Source organism: Mustela nigripes, chromosome 6, assembly GCF_022355385.1.
Source record: "Mustela nigripes isolate SB6536 chromosome 6, MUSNIG.SB6536, whole genome shotgun sequence".
Taxonomy (NCBI): domain Eukaryota; kingdom Metazoa; phylum Chordata; class Mammalia; order Carnivora; family Mustelidae; genus Mustela; species Mustela nigripes.
In genome coordinates this window covers 135,767,489-135,787,539 of record NC_081562.1, presented here as the reverse complement: position 1 = coordinate 135,787,539, position 20,051 = coordinate 135,767,489, and the positions used below count along the sequence as shown (strand labels likewise).

General features: G+C 41.7%; 1 long non-coding RNA gene across 1 annotated transcript in view; it reads left to right on the top strand.

The window, feature by feature from the left end:
* LOC132020164 (uncharacterized) overlaps positions 1–19,769 on the top strand; it is a 28,565-nt gene extending 8,796 nt beyond the window's left edge. Inside the window, exons 2-3 of the long non-coding RNA XR_009404943.1 lie at positions 15,037–15,172; positions 17,822–19,769. This is a non-coding gene — a long non-coding RNA (uncharacterized LOC132020164). The remainder of the gene's footprint in view (positions 1–15,036; positions 15,173–17,821) is intronic.
* The last annotated feature ends 282 nt before the right edge of the window (positions 19,770–20,051 follow it).

Sequence of the window (20,051 nt, the reverse complement as noted above, 5' to 3'; positions counted from 1 at the left end):
CTATTATGATGATCATATGACTTTTATCCTTCATTTTCTTAATGTGGGATGTCATGTTGATCAACTTGCAGATATTGAACCATCCTTGCATCCCCAGAATAAATTCCACTCGAACATAGTGAACGATCATTTTATTGTAGTGTTGAGTGGGGTTTGCTAATATTTCATTGAGGATTTTTGCATCTATGTTCATCAGGGTTATTGGCCTATTGTTTTCTTTCTTTCTCTTCTTTTGTAGCATCTTTGTCTGGGTTTTGGTATCAGGGGAATGTTGGCCTTGTAGAATGTTTGGTTTAATTTACCTGTGAAAACATTTTTCCTGGAGTCTTGTTTGTTGGGAACTTTTTTGATTATCAATTCAATTTTGTTACTAGTAATTGGGCTATTCATATTTTCTATTTCTCCCTGATTCAATTTTAGAAGATTTTATTTTCTATGTAGTTTGTGTTTTTATTCTCAATGTTCTTTTTTTTTCTTCTTAAGTTTCTATTTATTTATTTGCTGGGGCACCTGGGTGGCTCAGTCATCTGCCTTTGGCTCAGGTCATGATCCACCTGGGGTCCTGGGATCAAGCCCTGCATTGGGCTCCCTTCCCAGCAGGAAGCCTGCTTCTCCCTTTCTCACTCCCCCTGCTTGTATTCCTTCTCTCCCTGTGTCTTTCTCTGTCAAAAAATAAATAAAAATCTTTAAAAAAAAGAAAATAAAATAAGATTTTATTTATTTATTTGAGAAAGGAGAGCAAGAGGGAACACCAGCAGGGGTTGGGGAGGGGAGAGACAGAAGAAGAGGGAGAAGCAGATTCACTGTTGAGCGGGGAGCCTGATGCAGGGCTTGATCCCAGGAACCTAGGATCATAATCTGAGCTGAAGGCAGAGGCTTCAGGCACCACCTGTGCCACCCAGGTGTCCCCATTCTGCATATTCTAAATATCCTTCATTTTATTTATTTTTTGAGTGAGAGAATGAGAGTGAGAATGAGTGTGTCTGTGAGCATTTGGGTGAGGGTGCGGCAAAGTGAGAGGAAGAGAGAATCTCAAGCAGGCTCCATGCTCAGTCCAAGCTCAGCACAGGGCTTGATCTCACAACCCTGAGATCCTGACCTGACCCCAGATCCAGAGACAGAGGCTTAACTGACTGAGCCACCCAGGTGCCCAGCCTCCTTTATTTTAATGAAACTAATTTTATAAACCTATTTATGTCATGTTTAGAAATTATTTTCTATCTGTATACACTTCTCTTTTAAACTTGAGTTTATCAGTATGTTAGCTCCCTGGAGATATTGTAAGAACTTATCACAAACTTGGTGATTTAAAACAATAGAAATTTAGTCTCTCACAGTTCTGGAGGCCAGAAATTGGAAGTCAGTAAAGCTGGGCTATTGTCAGGTGTCAGCAGGGCTGTGTTCCCTACAGAAGTTCTAGAGGAGAAGTGTTCCTTATTTCTTTCTGTGCCTTTTCTCTTCCAGCTTCTGGAGGCTACTGGCATTCCTTGGCCTGTGGCCACATCATTCCCATCTTTGCCTCCATCTTCACTACATCATTTCCTGTATATGCATGAGGTCTCTCTCTGTCCCTGTCTAATGAGGACTCTTATGATGGCATTTAGGGGCTACTCTGATTATCTAGGATCACTCCTCTCTCCCCTTAATTTAATCACATCTGCAAAGTTCCCTTTTCCATATAAGGTTATACATACAGGCTTTGAGAATTAGGACATGGATCTTTTGGAGATCCATTATTTGGTCTCACACTCCAGTTGGCCTCCAGAGTAACTAAACCTCAAGACAAGATCATGATATTATAGACAAGTTCTGGCTGGAAGTTGGAAGACTTGAGTGTATTTGTGTAAAATGTTAATATCTGTGGGCTTCAGTTTCTTTATAGGAATGATAGCATATGCCTTAACTCTACAGAGTTGTTTGGTGGTGAAACTCTGCATATAAAAGGGATCTGAGGGGCGCCACCTTAGTTAAGTGTCTGCCTTCAGCTCAGGTCATGATCATGATCCCAGGGTCCTGGGATCAAGTCCTGCATCAGGCTCCTTGCTCAGTCGGGAGCCTGCTTTTCCTGTATTGCAGTTCTCATTTTTGCAGCCTTAGAGGGTCCAGGCTGGGGGCGGAGTTAATCCAGATTCTATCCCAAACACGGGAGACTGTAACATCATATTTGGAGTGTCCCTCTGGTATCAGACTTACTGGGTTTGAAGTCCAGCTTGATTGCTTCCTAGTGGTACAGTCTTGGGACTATTTGGGGTCTGAAATAATAGAGTATCCTTCCAGCACTCTATCTAGGGACAATTTAATATGAAGACTTGCTCACTAGTAGAAGGGGACTGACTAGTTACAGGAGTAAAAGTTGTGTGCCAACCACTACCTCTTGGCTGAAGAAAGGAGACAATAAAGGAACTAAGGGCCAGGGTGGGAGTCAGTCCTCCTCAGAGAAGCTGTGGATACCTCAGGAACATGCAGCCTGCTGGTGGGGAAGGTAGGACCAGAGCTGTGCTGCAGAAGCCGCTGGGGAGGACAGTGTGGCCCCAGGTACAGCTGGGACTCCTCCAAGCTGCCTTCTGGTTTCTCCTGATGGAAGAACAAACATGGAGGGTCAGGGCCTGGAGGGGAGGGTCTTCCTGGCATGTCCCTCTGGTGCCCTCTATTGACACAATATTTGGCCAGTCCCAGCTCACAAAACCTGGCAAAGGAGGGTGGGTTTGGAGCCGATGGACAATACAGTGATATCTGGCAGTTATTTTTTCTCTTAGGCTTTAATGTTCTTCGTCTAGAAACTGGGAATAAGAATTGTGCCCCCAGGTAGAACTATCGTACAAAATAAATGAATTAATGCCTGTAAGTGCTTAGACCAGTGGCTAGCACAATCTAGGTTAGCTATTCCAACCGATCTTATTTATTTCTCATTCCAGGTCTGTGTCATGTGCTGACATGGAGAGAAAAATCCGACACTCCCACTGGCTTCATGGAGCCTCATGTTTAGCACCATAATTACCTGGTCAGATTTGAGATACTTCCGAGGTTATATTTTAAGGACAAATACTATCTCAAAGCCTACCCTCAAGAATTTAAAAAATTTCTCCCCATAGTAGAACAATTTGGGGGGGGGGGGATCTAGTTCTTTTTAGCAGAGAATATGCATGCTATTTTTCTGTCTGACTCTGTAAATGGAGAAGTCAGTGCCAAATTAGTGACTTCCTTTAACCAATCCTTAACTGCATGCTGTGGGTCAGGCAGTGTTCTATGCATGGGGGTATAGGAGAAAACAAGACAAAAACAAAAAATTTCTGTCCTCGTGGAGCTTAGATTCTAGGTGAGAGCCAGAGGACACAGACAATAAATAAACTAAAAAATGATGTAGACGTACTAAATACTATGGTGAAAACTAAAATTGGGAGCAAGGATAAATTTGATTCTTCTCAAATCTCACTACTTAAAAGGAATTGTGTGCACATGTGTTTTGGTACCAGATCCTTGTCCATTCGGCGATTCTGTGTCATCTGTGGAAACCAGAAACCCCAGGTTTCCTGTGCTGGAGAGCCTGTGCTGGGAAAGTTTTCCTTTTCACACAGAGGAATTTTGGTTAAATTGGAGTTAGGGGGTACCTGGGTGGCTCAGTGGGTTAGGCCTCTACCTTCAGCTCAGATCATGATCCCAGGGTCCTGGGATCGAGTCCAGCATTGGGCTCTCTGCTCAGCAGGGAGCCTGCTTCCCACCACCCCTGTCTGTCCCTCTGCCTACTTGTGATCTCTCTCTCTTTCTGTCAAATAAATAGATCCTTGATAATGAAAAAAAAAATTGGGGTTAGGCTCTTTTATTTTAAAATCTTCTTCTCATACTATAAACACGTGCACAATTCAGATTCATCGCACCCAGTTTCACATATACTCTGTGAGCAATAAACTCCTCTTCCTTAATGTTCTCTTAACTGTTAGATTGTTGGTGACGATGTCGGGAGAGTTCCTAAACCTCATCTTTTTTCACCTATATGTCTGAATGGCAACATCTCCTTAAATCTGACTAGGACCTTTGTGTTAAGTTCTTTAAAAAAAAAAAAAAATTCTTTCTCTTTTCAATATTCATGGGAATGGCTGATCTCCAACCTATGAAATGAAAGGAGAAGTTTTAGAAGAATCTCTTCCATTTAATTCCCCCACTGTAGAGACTTTAGAAACAGGCCTCAAAATTATAGGAACCACAAATTTAAAAAGTGTTAGTTTGATATGTCTGAAATTAATGCTTTAATTTATTCACCACAGAATGTCTTCACACATCGCTGTTGTGTGTAATTTATACCATATACTGTCTACTCAAGTTAATGTGTGAAGCATGGTTAAATTATGCCTAAAATGGAATATGAAAACTATCTACAATATGGTGACGGGAAAAGGGCCTAAGTAGGAGTAATGGGGCAAAATTTAAATACGACAAATGAAAATAGAAGCTTCAGAAAAACTGTCAGGTGTCTAAGATGAGCCTAAATGGAACACGCTCCCCAGAAAAGACTTTAAGACATTCAGAGAAGTCTACTGGGAAAGGGACAGACAAAGTTCTAGAAAATATTTCTATAGGGAACACGTAATTGTACATGTGGCCTAAAAAATGGACTAGATAATCTAATAGGCTTTTGTGTGTCTCATATCTTCAGTTTTCAGTCTTTGGTTAATCATGTCAAAGAAGCTTTGGGATAAAGATCAAATGAACAATTCTAGAGAAAAAGGAGACCTATTTTGTCAATATGATTTCATTTGTTCTTTTCCCCAAAGTGTATAGCATGCTGATAGGACTGTCATTCATTTTTCTTATGGCTAATTTAAGGCTGGTAAAAGGGGCCAAACCCATAGCTCAGGAGAATGCAGTCTGCCCTTCACCCCCCTGACCTTGTGCTCAGTCTCATTCTCAAGGCGTCTGGGGGAGAACTGTAAAGGCAGGATGATCTCCCAGTGATCCAATTTGGTTTTGTTTTTGAGATTAATAATACAATGCTAGTAAGTGTTGTTAATATTAGCAATTTGGAGATTGTTTTCATTAATTCACTGAAACTCCTGCTTATGTGCAAGACACTTGCTTCTTCTAGGTTTTAGGCCATGTAGGAAATACAGGTCTCTGGGAGACTGCTCCTGCCTTCAGTGGTATACAGCTCGGTCAGCTGCTAAAATGAGAAAGAGCTGCTGTGTTTACAGTGGGCCATCACTTCTAAAACGCCGAAGGCACAATGGGAAATGGAATTGAGATTAGGGGCTGGGGAGAGGGGAAGTGCAGGAAGAGGTCGCTAGGTTGGGTGGGTCTAAGTTTATTTCCCTCTGTGATGTTTAATAGTCTTGTTTTTACTCTTATATTAATCAGGGCTTTCCAGAGAAACAGAATCAATAGGGGATATAGATACAGACTCAGATATAGAGAACTGAGGAACTGGCCCGGAGGCGGAGGAATCCCACAGTCCAATTCTGGAAGCTGGAGACCCAGGAAGGTCAGAGGTGTAGCTTGGTCCGAGTCTGAAGGTCAGAGAACCAGAAGAGCTGAGGCTGTAACTCTCAGTCCAAGGGCAGGAGAGGACTGATGTCCCAGCTCAAGCAGGCAGGGAGGAAGGCAAAGGGGTGAATTCCTCTTTCCACTGCCTGTTTTCTTCAGACCCTCAAGGGTTTGGTTAATGCCCACCCACCCACTTGGGGAGGGCAATCTACTGAACCAGGCCCACCAAGTCAACTGTTAATCTCATTTGGAAACACCTTCACAGGCACACCAAGAAATAACATTTAATTTGAGTGCCCATGTCCCAGTCCAGCTGACACATACAATTAATCATCATCACAACTCTGAAGTTGTATTTCAGCAAAAGAGCCTAAGTTTTGGACTTTGCTAGAGGAGGCATCTCAGGACAGTCTCTTAGCTGTTGTCTGCACCACCATCCCTTAGACCTCGCCCTGTTTCACTCATGCCCTGAGCGCCTCTCCTTGATCCCCTGCTGTGTTCTCTGGTTTGGGGCAGAGGGTGCTCTGCTCTCACAGGAGCCGAGTCACCCCCTATGAGCCCACGGCTGCTGCTGCTGCCCCCAGAACTAGCACAGCCCAGGTCCACTCCGACAGTGGGGCCAACCAAGGGCCTCTCATTGCTTCCACACATCCTGGGTAGCTAAAATCCTTGCTTAGGAATGCTTGAATGAGATCTCTATCTTAGGGGGGACCTGTAGTTTTTTAAAAAGCAAAGCAAAACAAGTAAACTGGAGGTCTGCTATAAAATTCAAGTGATCTGGTACACCTTCTGGTTTCATAAATTGGTTATTAGTAATTAATAATCCATGCAGATATGTTCTACCATTTTAGTACTTTTTTTTTTTTTTAAGATTTTATTTATTTATTTGTCAGAGAGAGAGCGAGCGAGAGCGAGCACAGGCAGACAAAGTGGAAGGCAGAGTCAGAGGGAGAAGCAGGCTCCCTGCAGAGCAAGGAGCCCGATGGGGGACTTGATCCCAGGACGCTGGGATCATGACCTGAGCCGAAGGCAGCTGCTTAACCAACTGAGCCACCCAGGCATCCCCATTTTAGTACTTTTTGCTAATTTCACCGAAGTCGTTTATTTTTAATTTTATTTAATTAATTTATTTATTTATAAGATTTTATTTATTTATTTGACAGACGGAGATCACAAAGAAGCAGGCAGAGAGAGAGGAGGAAGCAGGCTCCCCACTGAGCAGAGAGCCTGATGCAGGGCTCAATCCCAGGCCCCTGGGATCATGACCTCAGCCGAAGGCAGAAGCTTTAACCCACTGAGCCACCCAGGCACCCTATTTTTTATTTTTTTAAAAGATTTTATTTATTTATTTGTCAGAGAGAGAGTGCACGCGCACAAGCAGGCAGAGTGAGAAGCAAGCTCCTCGCTGAGCAAGGAGCCCAATGCTGGTCTTGATCCCAGAACCCTGGGATCATGACCTGAGCCAAAGGCAGCAACTTAACCAACTGAGCCACCCAGGTGTCCCATCGAAGTAGTTTATAATTTCATTTTAAATGAGATGTAAACATATTCTGTATTTGCTTTGAAAGTAATGCTCAACCCCCAGGAAGCTACGCGGCACTAGTTTCAATCTCTGAAGCATTAGGCTGAGCCTGCTTTTTCTTTTCTTATGAGGATGAGCAGTATTGAAGGTGAGCAAGTGAGAATAAACCAGGCTAGACTGTGTTTATCTCTGCAAGTCTTCACATTTCGACTCAATCTATATTAGCGTTTTTCTTTTCTTTTTTTTTTTTAAAGATTTTATTTATTTATTTGACAGAGAGAGATCACAAGTAGGCAGAGAGGCAGGCAGAGAGAGAGAGGAGGAAGCAGGCTCCCTGCTGAGCAGAGAGCCCGATGCGGGACATCATGACCTGAGCTGAAGGCAGCGGCTTAACCCACTGAGCCACCCAGGCGCCCCTATATTAGCGTTTTTCAAGACAAAAACTTCATAGGCTTTTGAGCACTGAAAGGCCTACCTTTCACCCCTGAGTTTTTCCAGGTGGGCCTGGTTAGTTTAGCGTCTTTGATCTCTTTGTCTTCTCAGTCGGGCCAAACAGATTTCCTCCGGACTTTTGTGTTCCTATAAGCAGTTAGCTTTGCAATTCCCATCACCCTTTACAGAAACTGAGAGGAGACTTTGATTTCATCTGTACAAGGTGTGCTCACAAGGAAAGTACCACACGGCTATAGCATCATTTACGCTTTATGGACAAACTGACGTAGTATCTCTCTCTAGTACACCAATAAAATATTTCCAGCTACTTAACCATCTTACTACTCTATGTCTGATTCTGCTGTTTCCAGAGACAGTTTACTATTATTTTTTTATATTCTGATGTTTTAGTTACTTTCTAAAAAAGATTATTTATTTACTTATTTATTTTTGTGTGAGAGGGAGAGAGAGAGAGTGCATGAGGAGGGGCAGAGGGAGAAGAAGATTCCTGGCCAAGCAGGGAGCCCGAAACGGAGCTCCATCTCAGGGTCCTGGGATCACGACCTGAACCCAAGGCAGGCACTTAACCAACTGAGCCACCCAGGTTCCTCCAGGTACATTTTTAATGGGCAACTCAAGACACTACCTAAGAATTCCCATTTTTAAGCCTAACGTATTCATTCCTGGTTGGTATTCTTCTCATTGATTGTCCTAAATTAGGGTTAACAGATCTCTGGGCATAACTCATAAGGGAACACCTAGCTAAATTTGAACTTCACATAAATAATGAATGCTTTTCTTTAAAGTATAAGTATGCCCCATGCAAAATTTGGGACCTACTCATACTAAGAAATTATTCATTCTCTACGTGAAATTGAGACTTAATTCAGTGTATCATGTTTTGTTTTGCAACCTTATCATAAATGGGAATTTCTGCTCTGCAGCATCTCCACCCTTCAACCCCCAGAAATTTGGGGGTTCAGAGTCAAAAGAGGGAGAAGGGGATATAGGAGTAGATACTTGGCTTTCGTTATTAGGTCTTTGGTAATTTCTGGGGTTTTAAACCCCCTTGGAAGCCTAGAAAAGTGGTACCTGAGGCATTCAGTGAAAGGAGAGAGGGACCCCAGGAATGAGGTTGCCCCAGGGATGAGATAGCTCTTCATGACATGGTTTACACATCCATTTAAATCAATATCAATTTATCCACACCCCCGCAGGCCTGCAGCAAAAGATACCAGTGAGTGTGTGGTCCTTGAACTGTTCATCTAGAATCCGTGGGCGGGTCATGTTGTACTGTATGCTATCCTGATAGTGTCTGGCTGAGGTTACTTATCATACTATTGCTGTTTAGTGAAATGGAATTCTGCTTGTAAGATGTTGGTATGACAAGGAAAAAGATTCATATTTCAGGATTCATAGCTTCTCCCCTCCTCACCTTGAAAAAGAGAGTTTCTTTTCATCTGCACTGTCTCTGGTCCCAGGATTGCACGGGGCCAGGTTAATGCATGAGGAAGGGAATTAATACAGCCAAGGCCAGTTCGATTGATCTGAGGAAGCAGCATGATGAGAAAATACCAGATTGAGAAGATGAGAGGGGTAGGCAGAAAAAGAACAGGGTGCTCTATGTGTGCAAGGGGGCCTGGAAGAGAATGAGAAAGGGGGTTTTTGGAGGAATACAACAGAAAAGGAGGAGGTCTGGAGGCAGTGTTCCTGCCAGACTCCATGAAACACCAGAGAAGAGAAAGAAAAGATTAGAAGTTGTGCCATGGATTGTAAGATTCGTCCCCCTCTTGACATTTTTTGAGAGACTGTGGTTAATATTATTTTTATCTGATGACTTTTGCTTTCACAGAGATTTCCTCCGAGTGTGAATGGTCCTGAAACATATGTACATGTAACCCAGCTTCTGCCATTGACACAACAGGGGGAGGGAGGGTAAAGCAGGGCAGTAAGGATCCATTAAATTCTGATCAGACAGTTGTTGGGTAGCAAAACTGAAGCACTTGTATCTCCTGATTTCATCATATACAATTCCCTATTGGGGGGAGTAGGGGGGCTAGAACTGTTATTCCCGACGGGAACACTAAAAAACAAATCAACCCTATCTATTCATGTCTTTGTGACATTATGGATTTTCTCTCTACCTTCATTCCCTTTCCTCACGTAGTTAAGTATATGTGTGACATGATGTATATATGACATGAGCATGAGAGAAATAAACTTATATTTTGGTCACGCAAGGTAGAACTTACACTCCAAATTAATGTGTTTTTCTTCCATAGTTGTCAACATGAATGCTTCAATCTTTGCATCTGTGCATTATTTCCAGATATTGCATTAACTTTGACACTGCATTGTTAAAAAAAATTGGGATCTCCTGTTTGGGTATAACCTTGAGAGTCTACGTCAAATTACTTTGATTATCTTCAGTAATGGGAAATCTTCTTCCTTAAGGATGCATTTGACTTTTGGAAACAGCCAAAGATAATTTGGAACATGTTTTGATGGATAAAGTACATAATCATAATAGATAACACTTCTGGGGGTGCCTGGGTGGCTCAGTGGGTTCAGCGTCTGATTCTCGGTTTTGATTCAAGGCGTGATCTCAGATTTGTGGGATTGAGTCCTGTGTCAGGCTCTGTGCTCTGTGGGGAGTCTGCTTGATATTCTCTCTCCCTCGCCCCTCCTCCTGGCTCTACTCACATGTGCTCTCTCTCTGTCTCTAAAATAAATGTTTAAAAAAGAAGATAACACTTCTGGATAAAAACAACTTAGGAAAATTGATGACGTTTTTGTATCATTCATAAACAAAAAACAGTTATAAAAATAAGGTATTCTAAGTTATTTTCGAGCAATGGATTGAGTTGAATGAAAGTATAGTCTACTGAAAAACTATTTCAAAATAACCATATGTTTGGAACTGTATTTATTTTTTCATTCATCTATACATTCAACATTACTTCAATAGATAATGCCTTGAGGACCTACCCAATCTTAGAATGGTAGCTGTTGAGAATATCTTAAAAATCTTAAAATCTTAAAAAAAGAAAGAAAGAAAGGAAAACTTGGTTCTTGTCCTCAAAGAACTTCTAATTCTATAGAAAAATAATTATGTAAACATGATATTGGTTTGCAGATCTTATCTGAAACCTTTCATGGGTTTTAGAACTCAGAATATTTCACATTTTTACAAGGTAATAGGAGGAGATTCCAATCACTGTGGCTGCAGAACATTACCCATAATTTTGTGCCTTAAAACAAAAACATGTATCTTTCTCATGAATCTGTGTTTTGGTCAAGGCGTGGGGTCATATCGCCCTCGACCCGCAAGGACGACAAGAAACCTGGTTCAGATGCATCTTCTCTCTCTTTTCTGCAAGTCTACACACTTATATATGCTTACATGACCAATCAGCGAGCAGGGTACAGGAGGAGGGAGTGAATCAGGCTGTGCACCTAAACGAACAACTTCGCTAGCAGCCAATGCTGTTTACTTCCTCTTTGGGCATTCCACTTAGTCTCACGAGGCAATCCTAACCTGGCAACTAGCCAGGCACCATCTTTTAATGGCGGAGGCCGCCCTGGCCAGGGTCCTGCCTCCGACATCTCCCCCTTTTTTCTTTTATGGCAGGGATCATGCCTGTCTTAGGTTGTCAGTGGCGGGGAATATCCTTACTCGTCATCAGACGTCAGATATCAATGATCTGCGTCCTGTCTTAGGTTGGTATATTCCCCCACCAATCTTACCTGTCGTTGACTACAGTAATGGGAAGAAGATTTCCCATTACTGACTAAGCATACTTAGCCACACTTGGGGGGATGTTCCAGCCTCGATGGCTAACAAGGCCTGCACCATGGCTTGCTGTAGCCTATGTTGCTGTCGCCTCCAAATACTAGCAGAATCAAGCCCACTACAAGGATTGTCATCAGACCAATTATGCTAGCCCATTGTTTCGTAAAGGTTAACACATCTTGCAATGTTTTGATTATCTCTGGGAGGGTTGCAAGCTCAACTCTGGTGTTATTTATCCTTGTTATGCCTAGTAGCAGGTGCTGAGTATAGTTTTGGAATTCTGCAGACTAATTCCCCCGCAAGTATTGGGAGAGCTGTTGGGAGACATCCTGTAAGTCACTCATATTAGTATAGGCTATGTGAGTTACACAAATTGCCGGGAAGGGTACTATACATCCCAGTCCCAATAGGGCCCCCCATATGTCCACTTGTTCTTGAACCAAATCCACTCTCTGGTTGACTATCAGGATTCCTGCTTGCAGATGTGCATTGATCTGAGTCTGTGTTTGAAGGGCAGCCGCCGTTCCTTCTGCAAGGGTGTTCACAGCTTCTGCAGTGGGTATAGTTGCAGCAAGCGAGACTGCTGCTGCCATGGCAGCTGCTGTCGATATAGACAATGCTATCACAACAGTGGCTGTGATACCAAAATCTCTCTTCTTTCTGGATAGCACCACCGGTAACTTGTCCTCTGGAATGGAAACTGGGATAGGAACATGGGTAGGGATACGCATAATCACAGCCAGCTTGAAGGCCGTGACATTCCAGCACTGGGAAAGATAGCAGTTCTTAGTGCAATTTAACGTATCATTCAGCTCACTAGCATTTGTTACGAGGAAAAGGAACGGTGGCCAGACGCATATGGGAGTGGGCTGATAATTAATATTATTGGGACAAGACACATTAACTGTTGTCTCAAAGGTACTAGAGTCATTTTGTTTATAAGAACAGTTGAGGAATTTGCCACCATTTAACATGGACACTGCTGAGATATCAGTACATGCTCCTAGCAAGTTACAGACCTGCCATGCATCAAAGGGAGAGGAGGGATTGCCTTGCTTAGGATTTTGAAAGGAATAATTGTACCCTGTAAAGGTATTATTTTTATAAGTAGGAAAGTGTGAAGTGAATGTAAAGCTATGCATTTCATTGATGTAAACTGAGCGCAAGGTACTCTGACATCCAGACCACTCCGGTGGCCATACCCTGTTATTGGTGCACCTGGGCAACTTAAAAGGTTGATATGGCCCCGAGGCATTAATAGGTTTCACAGGGGCCAAACCCTGGATCACAGGTGGTCCCATTGAGGTATGTTTAGTAAGCCTTCATCTAGGAACCATGGAGCCGCCTTTTCCACTGTATTCAAAAAGGCCCGAGCAGATTTTGCTTTTAGTGAAGTTCCATTGGCTTTCAGCAGGTCTTCTAAAGACCCTTCCAACCGCACTTTAAATACTTCAGATCCCATTATGAACACACAGACAACAGACGCAGACGTTAAAGACTCGCCGCTAAATTCTGGCTCTAAGGCCGCCCCGCTTCTTATTGCGGACTTGTAAAATCCCGGTTTTATGGCCACCCCGCCTCTTATTGAGGACTCGCTAAATCCCAGCTCTAAGGCCGTCCCGCTTCTTATTGTGGACTTGTACAAGATTCCCACCACTTTGATCGTGGTCCCTTCCCCGCTTACCTGCGGTTTCGATAAGAAAATCCCAGCTCTGTGGCCGCCCTGCTTCTTGTTGCGGTCTTGTACAAGTTTCCCACCACCTTTGTCATGGTTTTACCCCACTTACCTGCGGACTTCTCTCTTGCACGGTTTTTTTATTTTTACTCCCCGCTTTACCGCGGAATTCCCACTTTTGAACGTGGCCTTTACTCCCCGCTTTACCGCGGAATTCCCACTTTTGAACGAGGCTAATGTCCCCGCTTACCTGCGGACCTTTACTCCCCGCTTTCCTGCGGATTACCTTGCAAGATTCCTTTATTTAGTTCCCGGGTGCCGGCACCATTTATCACCCTCGACCCGCAAGGACGACAAGAAGCCTGGTTCGGATGCATCTTCTCTCTCTTTATTTCCGCAAGTCTACACACTTATATACGCTTACATGACCAATCAGCGAGCAGGGTACAGGAGGGAGCGAATCAGGCTGTGCACCTAAACAAACAACTTCGCTAGCAACCAATGCTGTTTACTTCCTCTTTGGGCGTTCCGCTTAGTCTCACGAGGCAATCCTAACCTGGCAACTAGCCAGGCGCCATCTTTTAATGGCGGAGGCCGCCCTGGCCAGGGGCCTGCCTCCGACAGGGTCAGCTTGTCTTTGCTCTGCTCAGCCAAGGTGGGGGCACTTGAGTATCAAGGATAGGCATCACCTGAAAATGTCAATTCATTCTTATGTCTGGTCGTTGATGCTGGTCAGTCGTTGATGATGACTGGTAACTGAGATCTTGGTTGGGGCTATGGGCTAGAACAGCTACAGGTGGCCTCACTACATGACTGAGCTTCATCACTTCATGGTGGCTGAGTTCTAAGGGCAAGCATTTTGAGAGTGGAATGGAGAATAGGTAGAAGCCATATCACCTTCTGCGACCTAGACTTGGAAGTCAAGCAGTGTCACTTCTACTACTTTTATTCATAAAATCACTCCCATTTTCAAGAGGGGAGTAAAAATAGACCTCCCCTCTTGATAAGTGGTAAAGTTCTAGAAGAATTTGTGGGATGCAACACGTTGCAGTAGCCATTTTCAGAATGATGCATAAGGTAGAGATATGTATACCATTTGTTACATACTGTTATCAGTGGGATCTGAGGCTTCACTCTGCAGTGAAACCCATTAATATTTCTGCAGCAAAATTAATGAATATTAATAGAAAGTAGAATAAGTTGAGATTATAAATAATTGAGATTATAAATATAAGTAGTTCAATTCAGATCTTATCACCAAATGAGTTACCAAAAAAATTTCAGTTTTAAGAGATGTTCTGATTCCATCCAGACTTTCTAGTAGCTGGTTTTTGAGCTGTCATATAATTCACGCTGATGGGAGGCCATAACTATCTACAACACATCTGAACAAGAGACCGTAGGAGAACTGAAGGAGAAAAAAATCTTCACAGGACAGGTAGCTGAAAGTGGGTTATTTAGGAAGGGTGTTCCAAAGCAAAGAAACTCCAAAAGAATGGATGTCTGAGTGGAGAAAAGCAAGATTTTCAAAACAGGTAGAATGTACGCATTAGAGAACACAAGAGGTCAGATCGTGAAGAGTCTTAGATGCCCTATTATGGAATTTGCATTTTATCCTGTAGAGACAAAATGGAGCCAATTAGGGGTTTTAAGCAGGAGAGAGATGTGATCATATTTGCCCTTCAGAATGATAATTTTGGTGACAGACAGTAGATTGAGGCAGATAAAGATAGGGTTCACTCAGAAAGCTCTTCAACAGGCAACCAAAACTGATGATCACCTGAAATAAAAGCAGGAAAGAACTGTTGCATTTAGCTGCCATTTTCTTTTGTGCTAAGATCAGCATTAAGCATGAAAACTGTGATGTGGAGATGGAGAGGAGTTGTCAGATTGTCTCTTATAATTAATTAATTAGTGCATATATCTTCTTTACAGTGTTAACTAACACAAAACATAGATTAAAAGCCAACGTGCACCGTACCACATCCCATTACCCCAAGTCTTACTCCTTAAAGGCTACCACTTTCTCCCCTTTAAATGGTTTCTTCTGGGATCTATATAAGGTGCCGCATCTGCTGCAAGTAACAAAATAAACCAATTTGAAAAAATCTTAAATAATAACACTTATTCTCACAACAGGATATCCAGAATGGACAGGCTTCAGACACCATATTTGCTTCCATCTCAGCTGGCTCATCATAATCATAAGATCAATGCTTCTGTTCCAAGAATCATATGAAAAAAATCCATTGTAAGAAGAGGGACCATTCTTCTTGTGAGTCTTTGGGGTTTTTTTTTGTTTTGTTTTCATTTTTCTTTTTTTGTTTGTTTGTTTGTTTAGTTTATTAGCAATTTTTTTTTCCAGAAGCTCTGCAGCTCCCTTTCCATCCTGTGCCTTTGGCTAATTTGGGTCACATGCCTTGTTTGGATTCTGTATTGTCAACTTGGCATCACCGCCACCCCTTCTAAAGTCTCCTTTCCTTTGAAGAGAAGCCAGGAGCTACATTTGCTAGATTCCCCTTTGTTGTATGGTCCCAGGCTAGAGAGTACTGATGAGAGGCAACCTTGAGCCAATGTAATGGAGAGCTCATTATTCTCAGACAGTTGCAGCCAGAACTGGGGAAACTTCAAGGTGAGTTTTGAAAACCACCTGCTTGAACACTTCAGGTTGAGAAGGTCAGTAGCAGTTTCTCTAACCATTGCTCTCTTAAGTTTCTTGGGGGGAGGGGAATAAGCCACCAGTTCCGTGTCTTAAAGCCCCTTATAGCTAGCTCTGGTTTTATAGAATGATCTATGACCCTTCCTAAACGTAGCACCAATGCAAGGGAAATGAATTACAACACTGATATAGACAAATCAGGATTTAAGTATGATTCCAGTGTGGAACACCATGGTAATATATGGGGAAATTTGACTTCAAGTAATGGTAGTGTAGCTCAGTCAAGCTGATCTTCCTACAGATAACAATGATAGAGTCTGGCTGGGAATGTTAAAAACCAACTATCTGAAGGCATTGGATGGAGACCAAACACAAGCAGATATTGAGGAGTCTACCTTTAAAAGATTAGAATTACGCCATTGTGGTTTTTGAGTTTGTTGTTTTTGCTCAAAGTTGTCCACCAGTCCATTATGTGGCTCAGAATGAAAACCTTACTGAATATTGGTGTTAGAGTATAGAGCTCAGGACTGGAAGAGCAGCTGGGGAGCTGCAAGGGCGCATCCTAGGAGGGAGGAGGTCATAGAGGTTGTGAACCTAAATCCTCATATAATCTCTGCTGAATTTCTTGTTCAGCTGCTGAAATATGCATCAGTAGGAGAGACCACATAGAGTACAAAGAAAAAGTGACTACTAGAAACTGAAAGAATTAAGCAGAGATTTCAGCTATCACCCAGAACAGAGGAGACAGACTTAGGAGTTTGAGTCCAGCCAATTTAACTCCCTGCTAGAACAAAAATCACAGTCTTCTTAACAATGTAACAGAATCCAGAATTTCTACAATGTATAATTTCTAATGTCTAGTATACAATAAAAGTAACCAAATGTGTAAAGAAATGGGAAAATATGACCCATATGCAAGAAGGAAAAAACAACCAAGGAAAACTAAACCTTACATGGTACATTATAGACAGAAACTTTAAAGCAGCTATTATAAATATGTATGAGAACTTATGGGAAAATATAGTCTTAATAAATGAACAGATGGCGAAACAGCAGCAAAATAGAATGAAAAGTCCATTTTCCTCTGTTTGTGCTACTCTAACAAAAATACCATAGCCTGGGTGGCTTAAATAACAAATATTTATTTCTCATACTTCTGGAAGATGGGCAGTCCAGGATCAGGGCGCCAGCAGGTCTGCTCTCTGATGACATTCTGCTTACTGGTTCAGAGTTGGCCATCTTCTCACTGTGTCCTTGCCTGGCAGAAAGAAGGAGCTCTCTGGGGCTTCTTGTACAAGGGCCCTAATACCATTCACGAAGACTCCATCTCATGACCTCATTACCTCTCAGAGGCCCCACCTCCTCTAATACCATCACACTGGGGGTTAGGATTTCAACATGTGAATGGCAGGGAGAGACACATTCCATCTACAGCAGACTCAAATGAAAATTCTAGGTGAAAAATACAGAAACTAAAATGAAAAACTTACTAGATATGCTTAGTGGCAGATTAGGGAATGCCCAAGAATCAGTAAATTTGAAAGCAGATAAATGGAAATTGTTCAAATTCCAGAAAAGGGAGAAAAGATAGAAGAAATATGAATGGATTTTTCAAAGAGCTCTGGTTTCTTAAACACGAGCAGTCTAATACATGTGATTAGAATACTAGGAGCCAAGAGAATAGGGAAGAAAAAATATTTGAAGAAACAATGGCTGAAAACTTAGCAATTTGGTAAAAACAATAATGGATCCAAGGACAGTGAAGCACAAACAAAATAAATACAAAGAAAACAACACTAGACACATGACTGACTATTGGATTCTAAAGATAAGGAAAAAGGAGTCAGGAGAAGAATAAGGCCTATATGTTACTTAGAGAGAAACTACAACACAAAAAAGGCAGACTTCTCACGAGAAACAGGGGAGACCAGAAGTCTGTGATACACACCCAGATCACACCAGTGGAAAAACCCGTTGCCCCAGCTGAGAGGAGTGCTGTCAGCAGACACCCTTCCATTTTCAGCCCCATTAGGAGGGATTGACTCAACTGTAGAGCACTGACTTAAGATCAAGCCTCTTCCTGGACTGTAGAGCCAGTGGTTGATCAGGGTGGGACCTGACCATCTTGGCCCAATGCAAGACAAATCTGAAGGGCCATTCTTGCTCCAGATCTCCCCCCGGGGCGTTGGCTGAGGCTACCAAAGGACACGCATCAGAGCTCAATTTTTCCTTCTGACTACTCTTGCTTCCTTCTCCTTTCCACAGGTTTTGATACCAAGGAGACTCCTTAGTAAACATTCTGCTGGCTCAATTCCACCTCAGAGTCTACCTCCTAGGAAACCCAACCCATGACGACTATTGGATAACACCTATAAGTACTAAAATAAGTACAGCTGTTAACCCAGCTTCTATATGCTACAAAATTATCTTTCAAAAATGAAGAAAAACAAAGATGTTTTCAGATGGATAAAAGCTAAGAATTGGTGTGTTGTGCTATAAGAAATACTTAAGGGAATTCTTAAGTGGGAGGTGAATGACATCGGATGATAACTTGGATTCAATGGAAGAAATTAAGAGCACAGGAAATGGTAAATTTAGGGGTAAACAGGAGAAAATACACACATTTTCTTTTTTTTTCCTTTTTTTTTAAGATTTTATTTTCAAGTAATCTCTATACCCAAAGTGGGGCTTGAACTCATAACTCCGAGATCAAGAGTTACATGCTCCACCAACTGAACCAGCCAGGGGCCCCTGGTACCCATTTTCTTAGTTTCTTGAAAAAGCATAGGATTGCATAATGCGGCTTATAACATAGTATTGTGGGTTTTATAACACAAGTACATATAGTAGATATGACAAAAATCTCACCAAGTTGGGAGTGTGGTAAATAAAACTATGATTATTAAATGTTGCTATATTTTATGTGAAGTAGTACAATATAAACTCTAAGTAGATTGTGGTAATATAAAGATGTATATTGAAGTCACTGGAGTAACTACTAAAATAATGGAAGATATATAGCTAAAAAGCCAACAAAGAAATAAAAATGGAATACTCTAAAAGTATTCCAACAACCCAAAAGAAGGAAAGAGGTAAGGGAAAAAAATGAAGTGGACAAACAGAAAGCAAACTGAATGCATTATTAATGTATGGTAACGATCGTGGGAGCTAGGTTTCTTATCATCAGAGAAGGAAATTATCAATGTAGAAAGTAGAGTCAACTAGTGGTGTTGGAATTATTTATATAAGTAAACACACAAATAAGGATATAATATATGTATGTGTATGTGGGTATCCATAGATATCCATAGATACACACAACTATATTATTTCTAGCTGTGACCACCGACAAGGTTTGAAAACATCCAACTATGAGCGTATTTAGAGGCCCAGTCTTGATTTCTGAAAATGTTTCTCAGTGTAAAAGAACCAAGCCTTTTTGTTGAGAAATGACTGATTTGAGGACTGGGGTAAGGAATGTACAAAATGAGCCTGGAACATTCTGTGCCCCAAAGTAAGGAAGTCCCTGAGGAGTGATGGGGATCTGTCAACAGCCATAGAATCCAGCTTGACTGGGCTTCCCACCGGTGAAATATGGAACACTGTGACTTCAAAATAAATAATAGTAACAAATTGTAAGCCATTGAATAATACAAGAATTCATGAGTCCACAGTTGCTCTGAGTAAATATGTGAGTAAATTGAAATTTAGGTGAAGGAACAGATATCTATATAGTCTTTACCTCTTCATGAAGCACTTATTGATTACAGAGGGAAAAAGTAAGTTGAGAGTGGGAGAGGCCTGCCAGATACCAGATCTTAATCAAATGAGCCACAGCAACATCCCTAGTAATGGGACAAACAAATCAGAACCACCTGCTAGAACACAATGAGAAGAGTACACAAAACATCACTTCTGTGATCACTCCTGTTGAAGATTCATAAGCTGCATCTAATCATAAGGAAACAGCAGAGAAACCCAAACTGAAGGACACTATACAAAATAACTGTTTTGTAATCTTCAGAATTGTCAAGGTCATGAAAGTCAAGAAAGGACCAAGGAACTATTCCAGAGAGAAGGTTACAAAAGAAACATGACAAGTAAATGCAGTGTATTATCTTGAACTGGCTCCTTTTGCTATTAAGATTGTTACTGGAACAACTGGTGAAACTTAAATGGGTAGAAAAATTAAATAGTAATGTATTAATGTTAATTTCCTCACTTTGATGATGGTGTTGTGATTATGCAGGAGAATACCCTTGCCTTTAAGAAGTAAACACTAAAGTATATGAGAGTAAGGAACATGATATTAGTAACTTCTCTCAACTGGCTTAGGATGAAAAGTACTGTGCACTGTACCTGCAACTTTTCTGTAAGTTTGAGTTTGTCTCCAAAATAAACAAATACCCACTTAGGAACAAAACCCACAAGATAGCATTAGAATGGTTAAAATAAATTAGAAAGGATGATAGAAATGTTGAGAGGAGGGTTCAAA